This window comes from Scomber japonicus, chromosome 10, assembly GCF_027409825.1.
Source record: "Scomber japonicus isolate fScoJap1 chromosome 10, fScoJap1.pri, whole genome shotgun sequence".
In the NCBI taxonomy this organism is placed as follows: domain Eukaryota; kingdom Metazoa; phylum Chordata; class Actinopteri; order Scombriformes; family Scombridae; genus Scomber; species Scomber japonicus.
In genome coordinates this window covers 7,612,853-7,624,392 of record NC_070587.1, presented here as the reverse complement: position 1 = coordinate 7,624,392, position 11,540 = coordinate 7,612,853, and positions in this window count along the sequence as shown.

Below are 11,540 nucleotides of genomic sequence, written 5' to 3'. Positions count from 1 at the left end.
TTGGAGGAAAAAGAGGGGGAGATGAGGGAGAGGTGGAGGAAAAAATACGAGTTGAACTCAGCCAATAGAAAATACAACCTTTAACAGGAGAAGGGGAAAGTGTAACCCTGTCTCCAGGTGAGGTTGAGGCCTACAGGCATGTGGTGGAGGTAGTCATCTGTTAAGCTTTTGCAATCTTCTCTGAAGAACATTCCAGTCTGGACAAATCTGAGGGGAAATGCATATGACCAGATGATGGTTTTCATTGGCTTTCTTTTCCTCTCCTTACTCCCCTCTCACTTCACCTTTAGATGTGAAGGTGCTGGTTTTCTTCCACAGACATTTCCCTAGAAGCAAACTGTACCTCCATTAAAATGAAGCCTTTTTGGAGGACATATGCACTGTATCCGTATGTGATTTAAAACAGCAACTAAAAGACTTCCAGAGAATTATTTCCTGTTGTTGTTTTTTTTTTTTTTTGTCTTTCTTGTTTTGTTACCATTGTTCTAAGTGGGATTTACAGAGTTAAATAAAGACTATATGTGACAATATGGTGGATTATAACATACTAAGAAGCTTGACAACGGCTAATTGTGTTCAAGAGTTTTGTAACCCTCCCTTTGTCCCATAGCTGCTTTTTGGATTGCATCAGGGAAGGTGGATGAAACAACTTTAAGACATCATAATGCAAACAGTAGCAGAGGAAACTATTGGTCTGCCTTTATTTACACTGTGCGTGTGTGTATGTAACAATTTGTGCTTCCTGTAAGTCTGTAAGTACTCAAACCATGTACCCAGCAACAGCACTCTTCTACAAATGTTAAATAATTGGAGAGCCACAAAAAAGTAGGGAGAGAGAGGCTTTGAAATGTGAAATTAATGTCCTCGTTATCCTCGGTAATGCTTGCCAAGCCTTTACTTCTTTTTCACCTCTGTTCACACAGCATAGCAGAGATAGAGAGACTGGGTGTGGAAGAGCCAGAGACAGAGAGGCAAGATAGAAAATAACAGGCAGAGTGAAAAGGACACCGCTGAATTTGAAAGAGAAATCCCTCACTGAACTCCATCCATTATTAGATCTGTCCTGATCTGTTAATTCTGGGCATCTTTTAAGGGGTTGTTAATGCGCCAGCAGGCTGTAGCTGCAGCTTCTTTCCTTCTCTCTGTTTAACAGACAGACTTGGCTGTCCACAGTTGAAGCTCCTGCCAGAGTGATAGACTCAAACACAGGCTTGTCAATACTGTCTCAAGCTTTTGATCGCCTAATTACTCCCCTTGGTGGCTGGGACTCATTCAGGAGGGGGCTGAACACAGGAAAACATGCTGATGAATAGATTTAGAATAAATACATGTTTTCACTCTAGATAGAAAGGTAATCTGGTCTCTTTTAAAGTTACAGCCCTAAACTCCAACTAAAACAGTCTAAACGCTGCAGTATATTAGTTAGTGGGATTAAAAGGAAGGGAATACACTGGTGGATTTGCATGCTCTGCCCTCAAATTTTACACATATTACATTACTGCTGAGGATTTGTCAAAGCACTCCAGTTTTTAGAGTGATTTCCAACTTGTTAGCTGCTTTCAACCCATGAAAATACATACAAATACAGACTTGATTTAGATAGTAGAGTCATGCTGTACTCCCATTAAAGTTCTTGGTCAAAGTCACCCATGTCACCTCCCGTCCTGTTTATGGGGAGATCAGTCATCTTAATAATCCAAATGGAGTTGCTTCAATTGTTCAGGATCACAAGTGAAACAAATCAGTGCATCTGAGAGCTGTTTGTATCAGTTGTAGAAGAATTAGCTGAAATCCAATATTTTATTTTTGATATCAGGTGTGTTTGGTCACTGTAGTGGTGGTCATTATTTTCTTTTGGTTTTACTAAATCACTTCATTCTTATGTTCTGCAGCTCTCTGTGCTACGGCCGCATTCACTTCATATGGGATAGCAGGTAGAGGTGGGAAATGTTCATGTTAACAACTTGTCAGCGTTCACATCACTGGACAACCAAAGATGGTTACATGATTACAAAGTAGGTCAAAATATGTGTACTGACAATATGCCACCACAACCAGTAAATGTGGGTATAATCACATTGGACAACAGACTTTGGCTGGCATGAATGGTCTCTTGCTTGTGCTTGATTTTCAGGCATATTTGGAAGTATGAAGCATTGAAGTTGGCTAAAAAAAGGACATGGATCTTGACAATAATGCTATTTTCAAGCCAGAATCTCATCATTATGTTCATTCCAATATGACATGAATGCGGGCATAAGACAGCCCTATGAAAATGTCCCCTTAGAAGCAAATCTAACTGAGTTAAACACAGTATTCAGTAAAAATGTAATGATTTTTAAAACATAGACATAGTAGCCTATTAATCCCAGGATGATATGTCATTGACAATATTATCATGTGCTGCATTAGCATTTTCTGCAGGTCACAGTCTGTGTCATCTGGGTCTCTATCAATATAGTTAGTATACTTTATATTAAGTATTTTGGTGTGTTCAAGGAAACACTGACAACCAGGACTTGAGACTTGGCTGATGAAGGGAAACCTTTTCAATGCAAGATATTATCATATTCCCACCAAGCTGTTCATGTTCATAATTGCTTATTATTTGTCATTTATGGTTTGATGAGTGTAGTGTTTTTAGCAGCTGATTCTCAATTATTTAACATTATTCCTACTTCTTGAGTTTTTTTCAGTTTCTCCACCCCTACTTTTTTACAATTGATCCCATTTGTACCACAATCTTTGTTTCTGAAAAGTTCTTGAAGGCCGTGAGTCTCTGAGCAGTTTCATGCTATCGTTTCAGATCACACCAAACAGCAGGAGAGCAGTAACAAAGACATGATCCCTCACTGGCTTCCCACCCATGCATATTCAGCAGTAAAACCAAGTATGTGAGGTAACATGCAACACCACCAGTACAGCCCTTTACAAATCCCCTGAAAAAATACAGCTATTGTTGTCCTGTTGTGCGTTGAATCGCAATATAAAATTATGCATTTTGCAGTGAAAAAAGATTTGTTGACACTATTGTGTTCCAGATAATGAATGATAACATTGTTTGCACACATTATGTTGTTTCCTTGAATGATCCCTGTCAGCAGAACCAGGCCTGGATTTGATGTGTCTCTTTCTGTCTGTTTACTTCTGCCTTTGTGTTCAGAATGCTGACGAGGCAATTAGGGCCAACTTTTTTCCACAAGTCGTCACAGTGCACGCACACACACACACACACACACACACACACACACACACACACACAAAACACGCTCATCCACAGCATCTTCATTTCTGATTCACTTGTTGTCTAGAGGCAGTAAACCTGCTGGTTGTTTCCGTTGTTTTCAAATTTGTCTTCAGTCATTTTCCTTGTCTTCTTCTTCACAGTTTGTTCTGTACACAAATTTTCACGACTTGATATGTGACAGCATCACACAGCCATTAAGTGGCTATGAACAGCTTTAAACCATCAGCTGACGAAGTATTATTGGAGAGAGGCGAGAAGAGGGTACAAACCCTAAAAAGCCAAAATATTACTAGTATGAATATCAAAGGCAAGGGAGGGTCACAAAACAAATCAAACGGGGTGTCTGAACAGTCACTCCGCAAAACAAACATTTTTTGTTTACTTATGTTTTTTTCTTTGGTATTTTTTTCATATTTCTATACTAGTGCTAAATGGATTATTAAAACTGATGATGAATATTATGATTAAATTGTTGTTATTATTCCTATTGAAGAGCAAGAGGTTCTATAGTGTGCTTGTGGGTGAAAGAGGGGCGGGGTCGGGGGTGGGAGGTGTTGGGACGAGATTCAGTGATGTTCCTCAGAGAGATCCCCATGTTGTTCAAACCTATAGACACACAAACTTCTTTTGGAATAAAAAAATATTCAAACAGTGAAACAAGTCTTTGCTTTTCAAGTGGAAAGTTCGCTGCATTTTTTTCTCCTTTTCATGTCTGATTGATGTGATAAACTGACTCAGGAAGACTTCCTTCAAACAGCATCTGTCTTTCTACCTTGACATGACAGTACCAGAAACCAAAGATCCAAAGAGTTGGTGAGATTTGTACAAATGTAAAAACTTTCTTTATTTTTTTCTTTTACAGATGCAACAACACAACAAATTAAAAATGAAGTATGAGCCCCCAAGTTCTCCTTTTACACAGATAAAAGCTTGTGATTATGTTCTCACCTCACAGCACAGAGTGAGGGTGGCAGGCATAATCTCACACCCACAAAATGACAGTTAGGAAACACAGAAAACGACTGTTGGCAATGTCTATATATGTATGCGTCAATGCTGCAACTTTGCAAAATATGTTTTGTCATCTTTTTACATAATGTGCGCTTACACTATAACACCTGCATACAGGGTTGTTACATTAGCATTGCCCAAAGTTCTGCAACACACTGCACTGAATACTGGGCAGGATAAAAGACTTACTAGACCCTCTCTACCCTGAATACACACAGTGCTGTGCTACAATATACAATTCTTGTTTTTTCTTTTAAAGCTGCTGTAAGTAAGCTAGAGGCAAGAATACAACCACAATTCAACTCCCTAATGGAGTAAAACGAAGAGGTAAACATTATCGTTGCCAAACATTGTGATGTCCAATTTAGTTCAGAAAAATCACAACAACATGGGGAAACTAATTTTCCACAGAAATGGAGTAAAATTCCCTCAAAGCCTTTAACTCTTACTGTGATGGGACCCACTACACTAGTGTTGACTCTGGTACTTAGTTTAATTCCCTTTTGGTTGGGTAATTTAGCATTTTTGTCTTTATTGTCTTCCTCATTTTGTGGTTTGCAAAGCAGAAATAGGAACTCACTCTTATTGCGTCATTATGCGGTCTATTCCTCATACTTAGCAAAGAAATCTTTAGTGCCGTTTTACATAAATTTGTATTTTTCACTAATCTCAGTAAGGTGGAGCAATTTGTTTTACTGTAAAGCGTCTAGGATCTTGGATGTGTAGGGGATTTTGGTAAAACAGCACTCAAAATTTGCAAGTCATGTAACACAACTGAAAAACAAAAGTGATGAGGAGACAGCCTACAGGAGAGAGGTTAACAACCCCACACAGAGTGGTGCCAGCAGAACAACCTGACAGTCAATGCTGATATGACCAAGGAGCAGATTGTGAACTATATAGGAGGAAAGCAGAGAGGCTGGACCCCATCATCAGCATCATCAGGAACTCAGTTTCAAGCTCCTCACACACCACAATGTAGCTTTCACCTCAGGTGGGGTTGCCAAGGGGCCCCAGATCCATGCTGCCTGGTATGAGAACTGCACTGCCCTCAACCACAAAGTGCTATAGAGGGTCCTGCAGACAGCCCAGAGCATTAGAGGATGTAAGCTTCCCTCCATGGACGGTGTCAGTAAAGCCCACAGGATTATTAAAGACCCCAGCCACCCCAACGACGGCCTGTTTTAGCTGCTGCCGTCTGGCAAGTGGTACTGCAGCCTCAAGGCCTGAACCAGCAGGCTCTGGGACAGTTTTTTCCACCAAGCAACCAGGCTTATGAATAATGGACACTAACAGCCTGTTGCCTGTCTGTGACACGCACACGTAGTGGTGCACACACAAATACACACAAAATATGCAAACAAATACATACACATATGCACATTTACTATGGTAGGACACACGCACACACACAAAACATTTTGCACACTATACATTATTATGTTTTTAGTGCTACTTTTCTAGAACTATTTAAGTAAGCACAGATCATTTTACTCCCAGTATACATTATTTATATTTTTATTATATTTTACTGCTATTTATATTGTTATAGTATTGCTATTATTGCTGCAATGTCGAGGTGCCGAAACCCAAGAATATCATTCACTTATACTTGTATCATGGGATGTAACAATACAGAAATCCTGAATCTATTATATAATATCTATCTATAGCCAGATAGACTTTTCCCCACACACATCCATTACCAAAGAAAAGGCTAAACTTTGAAGCAGTTAAATATAACATTCACATGGAAACAAGAAAAGTGCCATTGTGAAGCTGTACCAAGTGATGTTTTGAGCTAAATGTTAGGTACATGTTCACCATTTTGTTGAAGTGGAGTTGTGAACAAATTAAAACTTTGACCTCATGGTGGTGCTAGATGCCTGCGGTGCAGTTAATATAATCCGGTTAAATTTTACTAAATTTCACCAAAATTATGGTACTGTACATTCAACTGACTTACAGCAGCTTTAGCAGTGTGTTTTTTGCTCTCATCAGATACACAATATACATCTGCATGTCTCGACAGAATAATCAAACTAATTAAATTTGTTTTTAGAGATGTGGAACCTACTCTGAGCTGACAACACTACTTTCAATCACAAATGGCTTACACATGCATCACTGGACTAGGTGTAAAACAGATGAACTTTAGTCAAGGGAACTGAAACAGACAAAAAAGAAGTAAACTAATATGCTTCTATTTAGAAATAGAGAGAAGAGGAAGTTGTGTATTTATTCCCACCAGTGCCAACATGCTGCCTGACCAAAGCCTCACATCCCCATGACTAAAATAAAGCACATTCAGACTTAATCTTGCATCTGCAGTTATATTGTACAATTTAATGTACTGTAGTACTACTAGGTACAGTAGTATTACACATTTATATGACACTTCTGGTAATGGAAGGATTGTATTTTTAACAGCATAACCCTACACAAAATAAACATCACACACACCGTATTTGGATGATAATGACCATCATACTAGTTGCCACCATCCTCTCTGCACTGGTTGTTAGGAAAGAAAAGCAACTGATCAACCCCAAAACCTCTCAGGGGCCATCTTCAGTGATGTTATGTAAAATTAATTTAAATGTAAGTTCACTGTGCTGATATAACCCCAATTATCTAATGACAGATTCAGACTTTGGATCACTTTGATGTCTGTACATGATGTTAATATAGACTACAGATGGAAAAAAGCTTTACTTATTAACCTTGAACAAGTTTGGTGGTTCCTTTAAATAAACCAGAGGGAAAGGTTGCTATGATGTAGTTGTACAGCTCTGCAACCTTTATTTTCACATCTCTAATTGTCAGAGATTGTTCTGCAAACTCCACTCTCCCCTTCAGAGAAGCTTCAGTGACTAGAACTCCTAATTGGACATTAGACACAATAATTGTAATTGTAATCACCAAACCTGAAGAGTAATAGATATTATTGGTCTTTGGATGAACTGACATGGCAGTATGACATTAAGCCTGAAGTATCCAGTCACTTCAGACAAGTTGATGGTTGCAGGAAGAAATGCAGAAATGCAAATATAATATGAAACATGTTGGTTTCATTCTTTTATGATTTACCAGCAAAAACAAAAGTGACTAAAAGACTGCCTCTTCAGAGTGTTATTATTTTATGTCCTGTAGTGTGTTCTCTTTCTATTTCATGTTATTTCCCTTGAGCATATAGAGTATGGAGTATATTAAGTCCTCCTTTAATTTCTAACAACAGCATGTCTGCCAGCATATGTTGTATTTGTTTCACACCAGTCTCTATGCTTTTGTCTTTTTAATTAGTCTTTGTTATCTTCAAGGCTTTCACCACGCTCCCCTGCAGTGATCTTAATGAAGCTGTACTCAGCATTTCATCATTTAAAGCTTTTTGTCTTACCTGGGAACGTGAAGTAAACAAACCACAAGAAGTATGACGTGGGATCTGCTGTAAGTTTTCATTGTGCACACACCAGCCAACGCACCAGCATTTCTGCACATCTAAATGACACAAACAGCTATATATGAAACTGCTCATGCCAGCTTCAGTAGAAGAGTAAATTAGGAAACTTACCAAATAAAGAGGGATGGGGGAAAAACATTACGATGTCTGGGAAGAGAAATCACATCTCTCGAATGTTGATTGCAAGACATAATGTTAGCACTCATCTACATAAAGCTTCAATAATCTGTTACAACAGCTTTCTTTCAAATGTAAAGTAATAACAAAAGAAATTAAGGTAAGGCAAAGCAAGTTTATTTATTAATCACATCAAAAAGAAAAATCCAAAGTGCTTTACAAAATACAAAAGAATATAAGAACAGGAATATAAAAGTAAAAACAAGAAGAAGAAAGCAAACAGTAAAATTGATAAAAACATATTGAATGAAAAGTAAAGGAGCATCAAAAGCAGCATAAAGGATTAAAAGTTATAATTGAATTAAAACCCATAGCAGAGATGTTTCTTGAGTTTAGGTTTGAAAGTTGTCAGCAGTGTCTGTAGTCTTTGATCTTAAGGTACTTTGTTCAGAATGTGAGCGGCACTGAAGCTAAAAGCAGCTTCACCATGTTTGACTTTAGGAATCATAAGTAGACCTGAACCTGCTGACCTGAGAGATCACTTTGGAAGCTTCATACTGTCTGAGCTGATCTGAGATGTACCATTCAGGGATTTATGGACAAGCAGTAATACTTTTAAGTCAACTCTTTGACACACTGGCAACCAGGGTAGTGATTTGTGGATTGCTCCCTTCTTTTTTAGTCTTTGTTAGGATTCCAGCAGGATCAGCTGAATCTGCCTGATGTTTTCTTAAGAGTCTTTTTGCAGTCGTCCAATCTATTGAACCCAAATGCATGCACCAGTTTCTCCACAGGAAACTGGTGCATGCATGAACTCAGATCCTTCAGATCTGATTTTATGACAGATTTTACCTGACTGCTCAAATCTCTGAATCCTTGACACTCAGGTTTGTAATCTTCTGGAGGGAAAAGCGTTCAAGGGGAGCACTGACTTAAGTCTCTCTTTGGTGCCAAAAATGATGCTTATTTAACTGAAGGAATTATTGATTTGCTCAGTAAAACAGACAATTAATTAAAATGATCCTTTTAAGAAATAGACTTGCCGGCAACAGGTTGCGATTCCCAATCTTTAACAATTTTTACTGGCAGCATAAAACAAAAACCAATCTTTTATCGGATAAATAAAATCTTAGTTTTCTTGTCTTTGAGTTGCAATTCATCATTTTGTGGTTCATAAGGTTCAGTCCTCCCTGCTGCCAGTAAGCACCAGAACAACTGGGACCTCCAGTGGTCACATGATGATAATGCAAAACAGCACTTCTCTGGTGCTGAACACTGGAAAAGAAAATATAAATGGAACAAAGGTGAAAGGTCCAGTGCTTCTTCTGGCTGCACAAAATTGTAATTAACTTACTCCAATGGGCTTTACTATTCACGGTTCATTATGTTGGAACTGAAAATTAATTTGCCATAGATACACAAAAATATAAATATTCATGCTGGATTTAAAAAACATTTATTTAATAAGCTTCATGAGAATACTTAAAGGTGCACAGATCCATCTTTACAGATTGCCAGTATACCAGTAGATGTGTCACTTGCTAAAAAAGGCATGGGCTATAGCATCAAATAGTAGTATGTGAACCTTGACTAAAGCAGCTTTAAGGATGACCCAATATCAAGATTGACCTTCCAGCAGAAATGTCCTTCTTTTTAATTTTGAAAACGCAAACTCAGCAAGGTGCAGGACATAGAGCTTCAATACATGCTCATCAAACTTAAACAAGTTATACAGCTCCTCTCCAAATAACGGAGGCTCTATTCCCCAAACGTTTTCAGCTATCTCGCCTTCATCAGGGTGGTGCTTCCTTAACTCTCAATTATAGAAGGAGTTAATGCTTTAAGCTTTCATAGGAAGGCTCCACTGGAAATGCACTGTCTGAAGTGAAATAAGGAGCTGTGCACAATGAATCTTGAGATGAACACAAGAGAGGAGAAGGATGTGTAAAGGTTGGTGAGTCTAGTAGTGTAATTTTGTGAAAGGACTGACCCTATTAAACCATGAAGGAGGAGACGAATTGTAAAGTCAATGAAAAAAGGTGAGCTAAGAGATGCCTTTAAAAACTGTGGTTAAATTGAGTTTAAGTCATAAATTATTGGGTGACTGCAACTATTTTTGTGTAAAACTTTACTGTAGTTCTATAAAACTTTCAGATCTGCAAGATGCAACAATTATAATAAATTACACATTTTAATATAATGAATTTAATCTTCAGATGGTGCAAACAACAATAGCAACAATAGTAATACTATTACTACTAATGTTTTATTTGTGAATAGCATGTAACAAAACAGATTTAACTTGTGCACAAACACCTCCCTTCTTCACAACACACCCACCCACACACACACACACACACACACAAAGTCACAGTAGCCAAGTGTTAGCTATAAAGTGTGAGTCATAAAGTGATGCATAATCCTCTGACCAACATGGTGCTGGTGAGAACAGCTGTTGTCCTTTGAGTGACTATAAAAAACAAAAACTGCCTATCACCCAATAGCACTAACTTCTATCATTATGGAGTGCTTTGAATGACTAATCGAAGTCCACGTCACCTCCTCCCTACCAGACTCACTGGACCCCCTACAGTTTACATACAAGCAAAACATGTCTCCACCCACCTGGAGCAGAGGGACACATACAGTATGTGAGAATGACCTTTGTGGACTACAGTTCAGAACTTAACACTTAACATTTAGCTCAGGGACCTTAGACTCAATAGTGCTATATGGAGCTGGATCCTGGACTTCCTGACAAACAGAGACATCACTTCCTCCACCAAGGTGGTCAGAACCAGAGTCCCCCAAAGGTGTGCGCTAAGCCTGGCCCTGTACACCTTTGACATCTGCGTGGCAACACACAACTCCAACACATTCATCAAGTTTGCTAATGGCACCATCTGATCATAAGGAGCCTACAGAGGAGAGTTAGACCTCTGCCATCATGGTGTCCGAACAACAACCTCCACCTCAGTGTTTGCAAGATGAAGGAGATGGTGCTAGATTTCAGGAGGATTTACAGGAAGCACTCACCCCCATCTACATCCAGGGGACACCTGTAGAGAGAGCCAAAAGCTTCAGGTTCCTCAGGGTTCTCATCAGTGAGGACCTGAAGTGTCTCTGCAATTTTTAAAGATGCACCGTCGACTGCAGCTGCGTCATGGCCTGGTTTGGGAGCAGCTCTTCCTCAGCACAGATCTCTTCCTCTTCTCTTACAATTGTAAATATTTACTTCATACTGTAATTGGAACTTGAGCTTGAAGAAACAAAATTTCACTGCCTCCAATATTGCAAGCTGCTGTGTTGCTGTGCATGTGACAATAAAAGCTCTTGAATCTTGAATAATAATCTCTCATTTCCAATTTCTTTCATTCTAGGATCACACAATTAACATATATCAAATTATTTCAGATTTATGGTTATCCCCCAAGCAGAGACTGATTCACTCTAAATGTAGTGCACACTCTCAATTCAACATAAACATTTAATAATGTCTGTATCATTCAATATCAACACTAAAACTGGGTCATAATAAACATATCCTGAGTGGCTTCCTGGGTTACATTAGCCCAGCATTGTTTTGGTGCTATATTGACCCAAACTGGGTAAAAATTTAACTTTGATGATTCTGGTGTGTGTATACTATAGGCATGAGGAAATTGAGAGTTGGAAAACAATAACCTTTTTTTTAATGCAAGTAAC